General features: G+C 39.4%; 1 long non-coding RNA gene across 1 annotated transcript; it reads right to left on the bottom strand.

Moving 5' to 3' along the window:
- Nucleotides 1–3,269: 3,269 nt before the first annotated feature.
- Nucleotides 3,270–18,475, bottom strand: LOC116268862. Its single transcript, XR_004176050.1, has 4 exons — nucleotides 18,231–18,475; nucleotides 17,276–17,430; nucleotides 8,252–8,301; nucleotides 3,270–3,932 (listed from the first exon to the last, which is right to left on the bottom strand). It is a non-coding gene; the product is annotated as an uncharacterized LOC116268862 (long non-coding RNA).
- Nucleotides 18,476–18,927: the final 452 nt, after the last annotated feature.

Below are 18,927 nucleotides of genomic sequence, written 5' to 3'. Positions count from 1 at the left end.
TGGGAAGGGCCACAGTCTGACGTGACTGTTCAGGCCCTATGTGGCCTGGCTCTGCCCACCTCCCTGCCTCAGCCCACATTCTCCCCCACCCACATGCCCTGGTTACTCTGTCTTCCCTGTGCTTCCTCACATAATTCCAGTTCTCTTCCACCACTGGGCTCTGCACATGCTCTTCCACCTGCCTGGTACTTCCTTCCTACCATCCTTTCCACCTGGTTAACTTCTATTTCAGGGAGAATAGGCAACAGTAGTATATCATGGTGATTAGGACTCCAGGCTTTGGAATCAAGCTGTTCCAAAACCCACTCCTCCACTCACCCACTGGCTGATCCTAAACAAGTTATATACTGTATCTAAGCCTAAGTTTCTCACCTATATGTTAACATGAGTCCGTACTTCACAGAGATTATTCACAGAAAGCACTAAAATCTGAGACTGGCACATAATGCCCAGTTTGTGAATGTCTGCAATTTTTTGTTAATCTTTTTTCCAGCCATGGGTCAATCATCACTTCTTAGAGAAGCCTGTGCCCAGGTCACCATCCCTTCATCTGCACCCACAGTCTCCTTTGTTGTACCCAACACAGATTTAATTCTGCACTTATGTATAAGATTTTTAGAATACACCTGTCTTCTCCACCAGAAGGCTCATCGAGAGCAGGATTCGCCTACTTTGCTCATGCAGAGAGCCCAGCCTCTAACACAATACCTGACACAGAGTAGACACCCTAGCAGTACTTCCTCAACAAACGAATGAATGAATGAGCAAACCACGGTAGCCCAGCTGTGGTTAGAGCGGGAATCAGTATATCCAGCTTGTCCTGTAAGCAACAGCCCAGTATTTGGTCATTTGGCCATTGCATCTTTGCATTAGCAGTTTGTCATCTCATCTATGAATGCCAGTAAATCATTATTAGCAATATTTATTTTTTGAAAACTAGGTGAGCCTCACCGCATGTTCTCACTCATAGGTGGGAGTTGAACATTGAGAAAACTAGGACATAGGAAGGGGAACATCACACACCAGGGCCTGTTGTGTGGTGGGGGAGGGGGGAGGGATAGCATTAGGAGATATACCTAATGTAAATGACAAGTTAATGGGTGCAGCACACCAACATGGCACATGTATACATATTAACAAACCTGCACATTGTGCACATGTACCCTAGAACCTAAAGTATAATAAAAATTTTTTAAAAAATTTAAAAACTAGGTGAGCCTGAGGTAAAATTCATATTTATGCAGGTCTCATTGGCCAAGGACATTTGATCTTCCCTGGTTGAGGCTGATGAAGATGATGACAGCAGGGATGATAATGTTGTAATTAACACGGCTTATGAATATTAGCACATTAAACCCTAGAACACTTTGGTCTAGTAAATGAACATACAGAACAGAAGCTCCTGAAGGTCATCTCACATGCCAAGTGAGAAATAGTGAGAGAGCCCTGTCACTTGCTCTCTTTGGTCCATCTCAATTTTCTGTGTTGTAGATACATACACACATGCCTCACCAGGTCCCTGTGCCTGGATGTGACCTTCCATGGTCTTCTGACTATTAACTGTGACATTTGAAATTCATGGGTCAGACCCCATAGTCTGCATCCCTGCTTCTCACTACGTGACCCTCTCTCCCCTCAGGTCTTTTCCAAAGAAGACCACCGAGTCCGCTCACACTTTATTTTAGGGAATGTTTTGGGAAATTCCTACACAGTTCTCAACAAATTTTAGGAAAAGCAAATGAAAGATCTCTATAACTCTTTATACATTGCCTTTATAGCATGTAAACCCTTTGATTAACATATCCTGGCCGTGAGCAGTGGCTCACACCTGTAATCACAGCACTTTGAAAGGCTGAGGTGGGAGGATCACTTGAGCCCAGGAATTGTTTTGTTTTGTTTTGTTTTGTTTTGTTTTGTTTTGTTTTAATTATACTTTATGTTCTAGGGTACATGTGCACAACGTGCAGGTTTGTTACATATGAATACATGTGCCAAGTTGGTGTGCTGCACCCATTAACTCGTCATTTACATTAGGTATATCTCCTGATGCTTTCCCTCCCCCCTACCCCCACCACACAATAGGCCCCGGTGTGTGATGTTCCCCTTCCTGTGACCAAGTGTTGTCATTGTTCAGTTCCCACCTATGAGAGAGAACATGCGGTATTTGGTTTTCTGTTCTTATGATAGTTTGCTCAGAATGATAGTTTCCAGCTGCATCCATGTCCCTACAAAGGACATGAATTCATCCTTTGTCATGGCTGCATAGTATTCCATGGTGTATATGTGCCACATTTTCTTAATCCAGTCTGTCACTGGTGGACATTTGGGTTGGTTCCAAGTCTTTGCTATTGTGAATAGCACTGCAATAAACATACATGTGCATGTGCCTTTATAGCAGCATGACTTATAATCCTTTGGGTATATACCCAATAATGGGATGGCTGGGTCAAATGGTATTTCTAGTTCTCGATCCTTGAGGAATCATCACACTGTCTTCCACAATGGTTGAACTAGTTTACAGTCCCACCAACAATGTAAAAGTGTTCCTATTTCTCCACATCTTCTCCAGCACCTGTTGTTTCCTGACTTTTTAATGATCGCCATTCTAACTGGTGTGAGATGGTATCTCATTGTGGTTTTGATTTGCATTTCTCTGATGGCCAGTGATGATGAGCATTTTTTTACGTGTCTGTTGGCTGCATAAATGTTTTCTTTTGAGAAGTGTCTGTTCATATCCTTTGCCCACTTTTTGATGGGGTTGTTTGTTTTTATCTTGTAAATTTGTTTGAGTTGTTTGTACGTTCTGGATATTAGCCCTTTGTCAGATGAGTAGATTGCAAAAATTTTCTCCCATTCTGTAGGTTGCCTGTTCACTCTGATGATAGTTTCTTTTGCTGTGCAGAAACTCTTTAGTTTAATTAGATTCCATGTGTCTATTTTGGCTTTTGTTGCCATTGCTTTTGGTGTTTTAGACATGAAGTCCTTGCCCATGCCTATGTCCTGAATGGTATTGCCTAGGTTTTCTTCTAGGGTTTTTATGGTTTTAGGTCTAACATTTTAGTCTCTAATCCATCTTGAATTAATTTTTGTATAAGGTGTAAGGAAGGGATCCAGTTTTAGCTTTCTACTTATGGCTAGCCAGTTTTCCCAGCACCATTTATTAAATAGGGAATCCTTTCCCCACTTTTTGTTTTTGTCAGGTTTGTCAAAGATCAGATGGTTGTAGATGTGTGGTATTATTTCTGAGGAGCCCAGGAGTTTGAGACCAGCTTGAGCAGCATAGTGAGACCAATATCAATCAAGAAAAATGACGAGACAAGTCTCAATCATTTTAGGAGGTTTATTTGCCACAGTTAAGTATGTGTGCCCAGGAAACAGGTTTATGCCTTTCTCTGAAGATGATTTTGAGGTCTCCAAATTTAAAGGGGAAAGGGTGGGATATTGAGAAGTACACTTTTCATGTAAGCGGGGCGGGCAGGGAAAAATAGTCGTTCATGACTTTCTCCGGCTCAGTGAATCTGCATTTTTTTATGTAAGGTTATATAGACAAATGGGGCAGAGGAAAAATGCGGGGAATCTGCATTTTACGTAAGATAACATAGACAAAATGGGGCAGGAGAACAATCAGATATGCCTTTGTGTGTGGTGGGCAGGCGGATGACCGCACCTGTAAGGATAAGCTATAAATTTACATTGCCATGGTGAAATTGTGACATTTTAACAGAAACACCTTAAAAGATCTTGAAGCTCACTAGGAATTTCCTTGTGGGTAAAATATGGCAGAGGTGTGTAGATTTTCATCTTGTAGCCATCTTATTTAGGAAGCAAAAAGGCAGAAGCAGGTTTGCATCATCCAGTTCTCAGCTTGGCTGTTCTCTTTGGCTTAATGAGTTTAGGGTCCCAAGATTTAATTTCCTTTCACACACCCATCTCTACAAAACAAAATTAAAAATTAGCCAGGCATATACTAATAGCTAAGACTACTAACACGCACTTGTAGTCCTAGCTATTCAGGAGGCTGAGGTGGGAGCATCCCTGGAGCCCAGGAGTTCAAGGCTGCAGTTAGCCATGATCATGCCACTGCACTCCACCCTGGGTGACAGAGCATGACCCTGTCTCTTAAAAAAGAAAAAACTCTCCCTTTGTATCTAATGACAAAACGGTCTTTCCTTTGGTGGAATAGCTTAGGAGCTTTGGGAAGACCGAATGCATAGTAGGTTCTGCATTGTCATTAGAATCTATGCTAACATTATCAATGGTCTTTCTTTTATTGAGTACCTAGTAAATGTAGAAAACCAAAGGCCCGAGATGCATTTACTTTACTTGCCATTAAATTAGGCAGTAGCTTCAATGCCATAAGGGTAAAATCTAATGAGCTTTGTACTCTTTTTAGAACAGGTAAGGAGAATTGAGGTCTCAGCATTCACAGATGATGATATGGCCCTTTGGGTCCTAGGACTGTTTATCTTAGGAGCTCTGTTTGACCCCTGGCAGACTGTCGTCTTTAGCTAAAACAGTAAAGTGTGATTAACCACAATATGGTAATGTTGAGAACAGCAAGGAAAACCTTTCGTTTCCAGAACTTAGTGACCCTTTTTGAAGAAATCCATTATTGTCTAGTAATTTTATTACAAAAGCACATTGGGGTTTAAAAATGTGAAGTTGGTGTGGAAAAAAAAAGGCTTATGTAACATTAGATGCAAAAAATGATTATAAAGTTATGTCTATGCTAAGATTGTAACTATATGAAAATTAGATACATATTGACAGTAACTGGAAGGAAACATTAAAACAGCTGATTTTAGAATGGCAAGATAAGAGACTTCTTTTTCTTTTCTTTTTTTCTTGCTTGATTTCTGTTGTTACAGTATTGTTTGTACAATACAAGATTGTCAACTAAACATGTATACTATGCTTAAAATTATAATTCACTTATACTACAGACATTAAAAAATTATACTCCACCTTAAAATTGAATGTAGAAAATATGGAACTTTTCTACCTTATCTTTAAAAATTATTATTTAAAAACCATTATTTATTCTGTGACATTAAAAAGAGAACAACTGCCTGGCGCGGTGGCTCAAGCCTGTAATCCCAGCACTTTGGGAGGCCGAGACGGGCGGATCACTGGGTCAGGAGATCGAGACCATCCTGGCTAACACGGTGAAACCCCGCCTCTACTAAAAAATACAAAAAAACTAGCCGGGCGAGGTGGCGGGCACCTATAGCCCCAGCTACTCAGGAGGCTGAGGCAGGAGAATGGCATGAACCCGGGAGGCGGAGCTTGCAGTGAGCTGAGATCCGGCCACTGCACTCCAGCCTGGGGGACAGAGCGAGACTCCGTCTCAAAAGAAAGAAAAAAAAAAGAGAACAACTGCTAGCACAATTTTTAAAACTAGCAGAAAACAATTTATCTTCTTCGCCATCACAGCCTAAAAAGTTTTATTTCTTTAATGAGAAATGGTAGAACAAAATAACTTGTTATTAAATTTTCTTTCTCATTATCTAGTAGGCCAGAGAACATCTCTGAAAAAAAACCACCATACATTTGAGGAATCTTTACTGGGGCTAGACCAGAAAAGACTTCACCTTATATTTGCCTGGTGACTACTAGTGCTTAAAAACAGAGAATGCTGGCTGGTTTCTAACAACCAGAATTAAATCCCTAAATTATAGGTCTGCAAATTCAACTCAGAAAATAACCATACAGTTCCCCTGTTTCTTAGCCCTCTATTCAGTACTTAAACCCACAGGGACCTGTTGCCTATAAACAAAACTGAATATAGAATTAGGATAAATCTCACCCGGAATCGGCATTTCCTGCTGTCCAGAAATTTCCATTTATTTTTTTAAATCAAAGGACTCCTATCCATAAGATTTGGGTGCCTTTTCCTTCTGGTGTGTCATTAAAACTCAGGTCTTTCTTTGTATACCTTCCATGCAATTCAATCCAACAAAAATGTATCTAGTTGAGTGGCTTCCCAGAGCTGTTAGGTCAACAAGCTCTACCAGGAGGCAATGGAAACACCTATTGGCCCTTGAACACTGTGTCTCATCCATTGGTTAGCACAGTTCATGCTAGACATCTGAACAGTTTAATTAGGAATTACTGGACTGCATGTTCCTAACCTTCCTCTTTGCATGACTGGTTATATGTGGTGAGAGTTATCAGTGGCAAAAACAAGTAAGTCAAAGCTACAATATAAGCAAACTTCTGAGCAACAAATGAACTACCCAGTATTAGTAAATTGACTGCCATGCTAAAAAGAGTGAACTCCATTCTAAGAGAAATGGGGACCAATGGGGAATGACTTTGATCTAATAAAGTTCCCCAATTGGGTCAGTTGGAATTGGAATTGTTGAACTGACCCAAACCAAGGCAATGATGGTAGGAATAGAAACGGGATAGATAACAGAGTTTAAATGGATAAAATGATGCAACAAATTTGATGCAGATTAATGAAGAAAAGCATAGTATAAAGACAGTTAAGAAGACATTAGAGTTTCTAGCCTGGATTACTGAGTCTGAGTGATGCCATTAATATAATTGAGGAACCAAGGGGAAAAATTGGTTTAGGGAAGACAATGAGTTTGATTTTGGATATAATAGGTTGAAAGTGTCTGAAGGGACATCCATGGGGAATGGCCCAGCAGACCATTAAGATATGCCAGGGCTAGAAAAGAACATTTAACAGTACAGACTTTGAAATTAAATTCTGGTTCTGCCACTTAGATTAAGTGGCCTTGTATGAGATATTTAAACTTCTGAACCTTCTATTTCTTTATCTAAAAAAATGAAGATAATTACGTTATAGAATTTTGTGAGCACTAAATAAGAAACGTGTGGAAAGCACTTACAATGTCTGACACATAGTAAGTACTCAAAAAAAAAAAAAAGATCTCCCATTGAACCACTGCAATAATCTCTTTCTATTCTCACTGTTTCATACTTTGCCTCCTTCAGTCCACCTCTGCATGGCAATGGAAGAGATCTTGTCATAACAAAGATGAAATCTCTATCACTTCTTTGCTTAAAATCCTCTAAGGTATCCCTCTGAACCATGGTCTATAAGATATGGCATTTCTATTCCTTGGCCTTTGACCTTTTGCTATTAGCATCCTTTTGCTATTAGATCATATGACACCAACTCATGGAAGCTTTTTGGTGATTGTTTTTTCATCTATCCCAGGTACCATCTATCCTGTTACTCTGTTTTTATTTTATTTTATCTATAGAACATTACTATTTGAAATGAAAAATTTAAACATGTTTACAGGCTGTTGTCTCTTCCCTCTGTTCAATAAGCATATCAGTTCCTTAACAGCTTATCTGTCTTATTTCCCACTCTATCCCCAGTACCTGGCATAAAGTAGTCTCTCCATAGTCATGAATGAATGAATGAATGAATGAATGAATGAATGAATGAATGAAAATATATGGAAGAATTGTGGACCCTTAAATATAAAGTGTGCATTCCAACTCCAGTAAGATGAAACAGTCTGACTCAGAAACATAAGCCCATGATGTTGAGCTACTGTAATCTGGATGTCCCAATGAGGTAAGCCAATTAACCTCTCTGGCCCCCATTGTCCTCACTGTAAAAGAATGAACAATTGCCACTCCCTTGCCCAAGACGGATGCAGTGAAGAATAAGTGAGATGAAATCTGGCCTATGTCTGGAGTTTTACAAGAGGAAGACATTCTATTTAACTGTTCAACCCATCATAAAGATGACTGGCACAGGCCAAAATGGCATAATCAAAATTCCTGCAGTCACATCAAATCACTAGACTATGATTCCCCAAAAGGTCCTGAAACAATAGTCTATCAGAATTTCCACTGAGCTACAATGATAATGTAAATCCCAGGATCACAATTCACTGTGGTAGTTCCTGAAATATTATGAGAAACAAGGCCACTCCCCAGATGTATTAGTAATCACAAAGAGAATGCAAAATGCCTCCTGACAGAGCATGATCAACACCTCAATTTCCAGACTCCTGGATTCCCTCTCTCTGTGGACACCATCAATCACAGGAGCCCAGTGCTGGAGCATTCAGTCAGCACCTACTAGGATGCTTACTCTTAGAAAAGCTTTTTGACATACAACCAAACAAACTGAAGAAAATATCGAAGCCTTGAGCTCCATTTCAGGCCCAGGAAATGGAAGCTGGCCTTATAGGTGAACAGATAATGGTTCAGCTCAGGATGACTCTGACTTAAGCAACATCCCTCTCTAGTTACTCACCTTCTGTGAAGGCTCTATAAGAACAAAGAGATCCAGAAAGCTCATCATACCTGGTATAGAAATTAAAAGAATTAGTGTTTCACTTAGGTGGCCCCAAGTTATTTTAATTTTGTTGCTTAGGAGTTGCATAACTTTGGGCAAGTTATTCTAAACTTTCAGGGGCTTCAGATTTTAATTTGTAATGTGAGGATAATAGTGCCCGTCTTTAGTTGATTGCTTTAAGGATGAAAGAGATAGAATAAAACGTTAAGCATGATCAATGAACACTAACCATTCATATGAACCAATAGCTAATAATAATCAATTATCATTAATACCTGAATCCAAATTATTTCTCTTTAATTCATCCAGCAAATATGAATTGGGCATCTGCTTGATGCGAGGATTTGTGTTAGAAGCTGGTGACGCAAAAATGAACATGGTAAACTGATCCCTATCTTTGTGCAGTCAACATATTTGTAAATAGGTAATTATGGTGTGGCATAATAAGTGTTACCATGGGGAGAGTTCAGAGTGTACTGAGAGCATCCGGATGGGACATCAAACATGGCCCAGGGAGTCAGGAAGGCTTCTTGGAAGAAGTGATGCTTAAGCTATGGATCAAGGATGTCATCCAAAAGGTTGGGGACGATGGAGTAAAGAAAATCCTATGCAGAAGAAATGCTATTTGCAGATACCTGAAGAATAGAGAGCAAGGCACTCTCAAGTTGCAGAAAATAGGTTTGCGTATGGTAAAAAGGGGCTTTGTAAATTCTTGTTAAAAAAGTTTTTCCTTTAATCTGAGAACCATCTGAAACATGGTTAGATTTAAGCCGAAGAGTGACTTGGTTGGTATTTATGTTTTAGAATGATAACTCTGGCTGCAGTGTAAAAAAATAGACTAGGCAAAGAAACCACTATGAGTCTATGAATTAAAGAGATATCCTACGAGGATGTAGACCAGTGGACATATTCTACAGATATCTTGAAGGGACAATGACAATGACAATGACAGGACTTTGCAATTGATAGGAAGGTAGAAAGAGGGAGAGAATGGGGTGAAAAATGAACATCAGGTTAAATGGTAGTGCCAGTCACTGAAATAGGAAGCACAGAAGGGGAACAACTTTTGAATGTTCAGTATAGGATAAGCTGAGTTTGAAATGCCCACAGAGCTCTCAGTTGGAATATTCAGCAATAAGGTGATTAATCAGGCCCAGTGATATGGTTCAGCTGCGTCCCCACCCAAACTCCATCTTGAATTATAGTTCCCCTAGTCCCCACGTGTCATGGAGGGACTCAGTGGGAGGTAATTGAATCATGGGGGCAGTTACCCCCATGCTGCTGTTCTCATGATAGTGAGTGAGTTGCATGAGACCTGATGGTTTTATAAGGGGCTTTTCCCTCTTTGCTCAGCACTTTTTTCAAAAGACAGAGTCTCACTCTGTCACCCAGGCTGGAGAGTGCAGTGGCATGATGCTCACTGCAACCTCCGGCTTCCAGGTTCAAGTGATTCTCCTGCCTCAGTCACCCGAGCAGCTGGGATTACAGGTACCCACCACCATGCCCGGCTAATTTTTGTGTTTTTTGGTAGAGATGGGGTTTCGCCAAGTTGGCCAGGCTAGTCTCAAACTCCTGACCTCAGGTGATTCATCCACCTCAGCCTCCCAAAGTGCTGGGTTTACAGGTGTGAGCCACCGCACCCGGCCAGGAATTTCTTAATGGAAATTTGCTTGTGTATATGTGTCCCAGGTGGCATTATAAATTGTATTATTTATTGTATGTCACAGTTAAAAAAAAAAAAAGTACCTGTACCTGTAATATAATATAGGCTCCAATGTGTTTGTTGAATGCATAAATGAAGTGATTTTATAAAATATATTTGATTTAATAAAATCTACTCCCAACTACAGCCTTGTGAGGTAAGAATTGTTGTGCCCATTTTAAAGATGAGAAAACTAAGACTATAAGGGATAAGTGACTTGTCCAGATAACAAAACATGTAAGAGTAGGAATTGAGAGTAAAATTCAAATGTGGCTGGCTCTAAATTCAAGGATCTTAACCACAGATAGGTTGTTCTTGAAGCACTGGACATGGGCTGGCTCACATAATGTCAGGAGAAATGAGAAGCTCGGAGGGAACCCCGAAGAAGCCCGGTGTTGGAAGATGGACAAAGGAGGAAGAGTCTCAGAGACATCAGAGGAGCAGCCAGAGAGGAGTCTTGGGAAGGAAGAGGAGCACACCAGGAAGGAGGGAGAGGTCCCAGTTGTGAAACGGCCCAAACTTCAAGAATATTAAGACTGAGCATTTGTTAAAGATGTTGGCAAGAATCATTTCAGTGAACTTATAGAATGCTGAAGAGTGAGAGTAAAGGAGAGGTAAATATGGACAACTCAGGAAGTTTGGCTATGAATCAAAGAGAAGAAGACACAGTCAAGGCAGGGTTTCTGCATATTTATTTACTTGTAAGACAGAACATTCTGAGGGTGACTATATATTGATGTAAAGGTTGATATACTGAGAGAGGATAGTTAAAGGAGCAGGGTTCTTGAGAAAATGAGAGGTGACAAAATCCAGGTAAGAGGTGGGGTGATTGGCCTTGGATAAAGGAAGGAATGCTCTCTTGTTTAATGAGAGGGAAAGGGAGAAAAGGTAAATGCACAGACACAAACTGCAAGGCTCTATTGCAAGATGTTGCCGGAGCTCCTCTCTGATGGCCTCTTTTTTCTCTAAGCCACAGAACGAGAGCTTGTGCGGTGAATGAAGAGAAGGCAGGGAATGTGTGGAATTGCCCCCATTTAAAAAAAATAAACAAGGTTGTATTTTCATTTGAATGAGCATAAACCCTCAGAAGCCTGTTCCTAGTTTTCCAAAAATCAGAAAGCCAAAACTTCTCTCCATCACAGGGCACTGTAGGAATGGAAATACAAAATGTTGATAGACATGTACTCCCGTCAGTTGAGAACAGAGGAGAGGGCAGACCAGGAAAGCTGGATTATGAGGCAGCACAGAGGGTCCGGTTGAAGGTGGAGCCCATGAACTTTTAGTGACACCAGTCAGCAAATGTCCTGGAAATGACTGGAAAATATCTTACTTTAATTGAGCTGTTTAACACATCAGGACTTCAGTAATAAGAATCTTACTTCATCCCTCCTGTGAACACTTAAAGCTGAAAGAAACAAACATCCAGCACAGACTAAAAGAAAAATACAAAAACATAGCCATTTTATGGGACTTATTGGACCCTCAAGTGTATAAAATCTAAAGCAAAGTTGTAGCCTTTTGGCACCACCCTCATTTGAGCCTTATGCATTTGTTGGAAGTTCCCAATCTTGTATTTATAGTGCATAAGATGATGTCAGTATTACTTGATTTATTTGAAGTTAGATAAACATAAGCCCTCAAAAATCTGTTTGGAGTTGTCCTAAATCAAATTTTTAAATGCCCTCTATCACTGTGTAATGAGGTAACAAGGATACAAAATATTGAAATTAATTTCATTCCCAATGGTAAAAGCAAGTTCTTATTTTTCTTTATCTGAAATGCTTGACTGCTTCTTTTATACCACCATGCTCATAGCCACTCACGCCCACTCTGTTCCAATGAGTCAATATTCTCCTCTTCCCATAAGGCTCCTAACATTTCTGCAGAGCCCCCCAGTGCTTTTATTGCAGACACACTGGCAATGGAATGTGCCCTCCAGAATCCAGTGTAGCTCTACAAGGCAGGGTTACATCTGCTCTCCAGTCACACCCTGCCTAACCCAGGGCTGACCTAAATATACAGCTCAGTAGACATGCTGAAGGACCTCACAACCATCTGGTGGGAAATGTTGGATCCCTACCTCACTCCACATACTCCCAACATTCCAGATACACCAATGTCAGAGACATGTGAGCCAGAGCAACTCCATCTTGAATAGGAGCTGGGTAAAATAAGACTGAAACCTACTGGGCTGCATTCAAGTTAAGGCTTTCTAAGTCATAGGATGAGCTAAGAGGTCAGCACAAGATATAGATCATAAAGATCTTGCTGATAAAACAGGTTGCAATAAAGAAGCTGGCCAAAACTCATCAAAACCAAGACGGCCATAAGAGTGACCTCTGGTCATCCTCACTGCTTACACTCCCACCAGTGCCTTGACAGTTCACAAATGCCATGCCAATGTCAGAAAGTTACCCTATATGGTCTAAAAAGGGAAGACATGAATAACCCACCCATTGTTTAGCATATGATCAAGAAATAACAAAAAAAATGGACAACCAGCACCCTCAGGGCTACTCTGTCTATGGAGTAGCCATTCTTTTATTCCTTTACTTTCTTAATAAACTTGCTTTTGCTTTGCACTGTGGACTCGTCCCGAATTATTTTTTGGGTGAGATTCAAGAACCCTCTCTTGGAGTCTGGATTGGGACCCCTTTCCTGTAACACCAAGATTTAAAATGGAAAAATAAAGCTATAAGAGTACCAGGAGGGGAAATAATTGAAGAATTTTTTCATAACCTCAAAAAAATGGAAAAGGCCTTTCTAAAATTTTCCATAAAATTCAGAAGCTATAATATCAAATATTAAATGCATCTGACTACATAAAAAATAAAAGTTTCTGTATACCTCAAAATACCATAGGTAAGATCAAAAGAAATTGTACTTTACATGACAAACCAAGGACTAATTTATTCCCCGAATAAAGAGCTACTATAAATCAATAAAAAAAATTAAAGGCAAAGGATTGGAATAGTCCACAGAAAAGGAAAAAACAAATGACTTAGATTATGAATAGGTACTATACTATTCATAATAAAAAAAGATGTAAATTTAAGCAGATCAAAATATTTAACACATTGTATTGGCAAATATTTATAGAAAAAGGCACATTCTTGCTTTGCTGGTGGGAATATGAATTGTCATAACCTTTTGCAATTTGACAATAATCACTAAAATTTAAAGTACACATATTGTTAGAACCAGAAATTGACTTCTGGGTATTTATCACATAAATATATTCCCACAGATGAAAATGCATCTTTGTAATAGCAAAAGATTGAAAATAACCTAAATGTCCCATGGTGGAAGATTAAGACAATATTAATAAATATTGAGATGGGAAGATCTCCAAGATATGGTTAAGGGGAAAATAGTGTGGTTCAGAACAGTATATAGAGAATGCGATCACCTGTACTAAAAAATATATGCACATATCCTTATATATGCATATGATTGTAAATATTCAACATACTCCCATAAGTATATATGAGAAACCATTAACAGTGATTGGGAAAGGAATAAGATGGCTGGAAAATAAAAGAAAGAAGGATATTTGTATTCAACATATTGTATGTGCACATTGTGAATTTTTTAACAGATGCTAACAAGTTAAAAATATCAATATCCAGCAAACTACATGAAGATACCGCCAACTCACATACACATAAAGCTCACTTAACACTATAAAACTGTGGGAAGGCCGATCAATGATCAGGTGAAATCACCTCCGAAAGTTTTTCTCTAAATATTAATTCTGGGCTGGGCACGGTGGCTCCCCTCTGTAATCTCAGCACTTTGAAAGGCCAAGGCAGGCAGGTCCCCTGAGGTCAGGAGTTCAAGACAAGCCTGGCCAACATGGTGAAGCCCCGTCTCTACTAAAAACACAAAACTTAGCTCAGCGTGGTGCCTCATGCCTACAGTCCCAGCTACTCAGGAGTTTGAGGCAGGAAGATCGCTGGAACCCAGCAGGTGGAGGTTGCAGTGAGCCAACCTCCACCAAGCCATCGCACTCCAGCCTGGGCGACAGAGCCAGACTCTGTCTCAAAAAAGAAAAAATAAATAAATATGAATTATGGATGAACGCTTAACATTCTTGTGGGCACAGAAAGCACACATGCAGTGGCAACAGCACCATTGCTCCTGCGGAGAGGAACGGAACAATTCAAGTCACTGATGTATGAACCTAGGAGGTTCTTTGCAGGCTATGATTATGTGATTCTGGCTTATTTTCCATCTTAATTAACTGCTATTTTTAAAAATAATTTGTAATGATATCATTAGAAAAATTAAAATAAAGAAAGAAGTCCCTAAATGGTCCTGACTCAAACTTGAGAAGTATTTCCTCTGGCCTCACTCAAGAAGAGAGAAAGCCGAAATGGCCTCGGGTAAGTTTGAGTCTGATTAAAAGCTTGCTCCTAAAACCTTATTTAGGCCCTTGGTGGACTGTTTGTCATCAAAGAAATCTGGCACATCATGCAGAAGAGAAGGATTAATGTGACTACCAAGTAAACCTAACAGTGAAATCCAGCCATCATTACTCAAGTTGATGAATGGTTTGGAGTGCTGGTACACTATTGTAAAACACAGTCGACTGTTTATAAGACAGAGCAATTTCTTTTCTTACATTTTCTCCTCCAGCATTTCTGAGCAATTACATTAGGAAGTGGCTGTTTACCCTGGCAGCTGGGCTCCATATCTCCACCAGTGGAGAGGCAATTCCCCTGGCTACAAATACCCATAGAGCTGACTCATTACATAAAAAGGAAGTTCTGTTTGGTAAGAGAGTTTAAAGAACACACTTTAGAACATGCATTAAACACTAGTGTTAATCATTGCCAGAAAGGACGAGTAGGCTACAGGCGAGTTGGTGAACTTAAACCCAAACTTATTTTGATAACATTTGGTACCTTGAACTCTAGATCTTTTGTGAAAACTGAGGCTGTAGGCCCAGCACTAACGAGAGTGTCAGGAACTTTCTATTTCCAATATAATTCTATTAAATGTATTAATATCTTAATGTGGTAAGTATGACACCTCTCTTCGCTTCCTCATCTAAAGCAATAAACCTGGCCTACTTAACTATATTAGGGGTGATGATGAAATTCAGTTAACTATGCCTAACACCCTATAATCCCTAGTGTGGATAGTTTGAAAAATAAATATCTTTTTCTTAATTGTAAGCAAAAATGAGAAAGTAGAAAATATCTATTAATAGTTTCATCTATCACAAAATTTTATAGCCATAAAAGACATCTATGGGGAGTGTATATCCAGGGAAACTTGAATCTATGCCCCTTGATGTCTAGCAGCTATACTCACAAGTACATACGTAGTAATTTTTTCCCAATTTGCTTGTACATTTCCTTTCTTTTCTATCAAAAGACAGAAAAAAAAATTATCTCTGGACACCTCCCAAAGTGGATGCATTTTTTTTTCCTGTCTGGGCACACAGCCAATAGAGATTAAACTAGGAAGGGAATTGATATGACCGTGGGTGAGTATATTAAACCCTCTGGATGCCAGTTTTATTCTTTGTAAAATAAAAACTGGACTAATAAGTGGTTTTCAAACCTCAGTATATTTTAGGGTTACCTAGGAAAGCAGGTCTTGGCCATCAGGTTAGGATCTGTGCATTGGTATTTATTTTAACAAACCCCCAAGAGATTCTGATGTACGCCAAAGTTAGAAAATTTCTAAATCCAAGTATTCCTAAAGTCACTTCTGGCTCTAACAATCATTAATCTTTTTTAAAATATACCTTCTTTGCATATATAGAAAAAATTTTTAAGTGTAAAACTGCAATTATATACATACTTTGGGGCCATTTTTTTCTCTTTTCTATTTTTGTGTGGCTTCCCCTCCTGCTGATCCTCCCATGGGCCCCACGGTAACAATCTATCAATGATCTTTATAAAGCAGGCACAGGCCTTCCTGGTCCCATATTCTAGATTTGGGATGCTGAATCCCAAACTTCAAATGTATTTTTTAATCTAACTGAAAGTATCAATTATGTGCAAATCCTCTGTTTCCTCTCATTCTGTCTCCCTTGCCACCATCCAGATAACCTTGTTCCAACTGATTCTGCACAACCACGATTGTCTGCCTCTGTGCCTCCAGGGTGAGCTCAATGCTTGGCGGGCACTTAGGAATTGTTTGTTGACTGACTAACTGGCTTTGAAAGGGAGAAACTCAATCTTTGCTGCTGATTGCTTGGTGACTGTTAGTGAGAGGTTGTCTTTACTAGGAGTAAGAATATCAGAGATTCATGGAAGCAACGAAGCAGTCGAAAGCCAGAACTCAAGTCTCCCATGAGTCCACTGAACTCTCTCAATTCACAGGCAAATGAGACTCTGAAGTTGTACCTTGCATATATAAAAATAAAGGGAAGAAATAATGGCTTCCTTCAAAATAGGTAAATAGAGACCTACCAAAGATCACACACCAGTCCAAATAAATACCATGTGGAATTTCATAAAAGTTCTTATGCTTAGTCTATTTGATTATATTTGTTAAATTTTCACAGAAACTGGATCAAGTAGAGAAACTGAATGTATTGCATGGTGTTCTATTTGAATAGTAACAAGAATAATACAGCTAATTTGTAATTTGGAACAGGCAAAAAATTAGTAATTTTTTGCTGATGGGTGGAAATCTTTGTGAGACTGAAATTTGATTTATTTGCTTATGGAACCAAAACACTGGGGAAAAACATTCCCAATGAATCACTATGGATGAGAAGCTGAGATATGATTTACCACCTTACAATGCATTAGCGGTTCTCTGCATGTTTTACTTTATGTTCATCCAAAACACACAGATTAATAACCAGGCACAAGAGTGTATATAACATCACAGTGCCCATCTCTGAGGTGCCAGGAAGAATCGTGCCAAAACCATCCGGAAAATGGATTGTGCTGCCTCCGGCAACACAAAACAGTATGTAATAACCCTCCTAGTCAGTTTACCCTTCTGTTGCCATTAATGTAGATTACAAACTTAACTAAGAATTCAGCAAAAGATCCAAAGGTGAACAGAGCGTGGCTGACTACCCACCCTCAAATCTATAAAAAAATTAGTACAGAGCATACACATCAACCTGTTCTTAAAAACACTCCCAGAGCTGTCACAAGTGCTAGATAGTTCTCCACAGAGAAGACCTTGGTCTTCAGGATGTCAGGCAAACCTCTTAACTCAAGCACTGAAATAAACGCAAATCACCATTATGAAGTCAAATCTATAAACAAGCTGGGAACACAACCCCAAATCCCTCAGATCCACACCTATACACTCAGTGACTCATGTCTATGAGCCATGGTGACCATGTCCAGGGTTGGGGTCAGAAGAATCAGGGGAAATGCAACAGCAAGGGGACTCTTCCACAGCCTTTTCTGAGGGTTCTTCAGTCCTTGGTGACTCTGCATTCCATTTATGATGCCTGTGAGGAATACAAGAGGAGCTTCAAATAAGCACTGGATATATGAGCCTGGCGCTCACAGAAGTCAGAGGGGGATGGACATGTGGGAGTTTTTAGCATGTGGGTAACCATAGCAGAGCCTTGCAAATTAATAAGGGCCCCTTTAGATCAAAAAATATTTCCATTATAATTGTGGCCAGCCTTCCCAATATAGACTTTCTGCATTATGACAGTATTTTAATTTTGAAATTTTTATAAGATTTACTCTGTTGCAAATTAACTGTTAAAACTTACACAAGTCATTTAATTAAATTATTAGGTTCTTGGTTTCTTCAGCTGACAAGCTGAGATAAATAATAATTATAAACTCTAACTTCAAACATTAATCTGAGGATCGAATGAGAAGACAGATAGAAAAGCACTTAGAAGATTTAAAACATTATCCAAATGAGACATTTTATTTCTGTCAGGGTTTTTTAGTTTTTTAATTTTTTAATTTTGAAATTTGTCATAAGATTTACTTTGTCAATTCCTCCTAACAGTATCCATTTCTCCTAAGCTTGCCTTTCAGTCTTGGTGTTTGTCCTTTGAGACCAGTCCTCTCCTTCCGCCTTTCATGCCCTGTCTGGTCCACATCTGTATGAACTACACTCAGCTGATGGGTGTTACTTTCCTACCCAACCTGCTCCTAGAGGAAAGTCAGGGTTCACAGAGGCTCCCTCCAAATGCACAGCCATCAAGGAGAAACAATATTTGTCAGCTTGGGCTGCCATAACAAAATATAGACTGGGTGGCTTAACCAACAGACATTTATTTCTCACCATTCTGGAGGCTGAAAGTCTGAGATGAGGAAGCCAGTATGGTCGGTTTCTGATGATGCCTCTCTTCCTGGCTTGTGGGCAGCTGCCTTTATAATGTGTGCTCACATGACCTTTGTGTAAGAGAAAGTGAGAGAGAGCTCAGGCACTCATATCTGGGCCCCACCTTTACAACCTCATTTAACCTTAATCATTACTTTATAGGCTCTATCTCCAAATTCAGTTTCATTGTGGGTTAGGGGTTCAACATATGAATTTTGGAGAGACACAATTCAGCCCATAGCAGACAATGCAGACAATGAGAATACTCTAAAGCTAGTCCCAGAAACAAAAGTAACCTGAGGAGATTTTATTTAATCCAATATTAATTTGTTCTTACCTTCCACTCTTTCTTTCACCTGCAGGATCTTTCTCATGAAAGTGGGAGGAGGATATACAGTATTCTCTTCACAAAATGTGGTCACATTTTAGAAATAGAATTACTTGCAAATGCAGAGAAAAGCAATGGAAATGTACTCCCCAAACTATAAACAATAAAGAGTTCCCAGGTGGAATTGGTAGAAAGATAGGGGAGATGGAGGGTTGGTACTATGGTGTTTTCTATTCTACATACTTTATATTATCCATTTTTATATCATGAGAATGGACATGTATTACTTTGCAATTGAAAAGAAAAATAAACTGTAAATGGAAAAAATAA

The sequence above is a fragment of the Papio anubis genome, chromosome 9 (assembly GCF_008728515.1).
Source record: "Papio anubis isolate 15944 chromosome 9, Panubis1.0, whole genome shotgun sequence".
Classification (NCBI taxonomy): Eukaryota; Metazoa; Chordata; class Mammalia; order Primates; family Cercopithecidae; genus Papio; species Papio anubis.
This window is presented reverse-complemented; position numbering and strand designations above follow the sequence as displayed.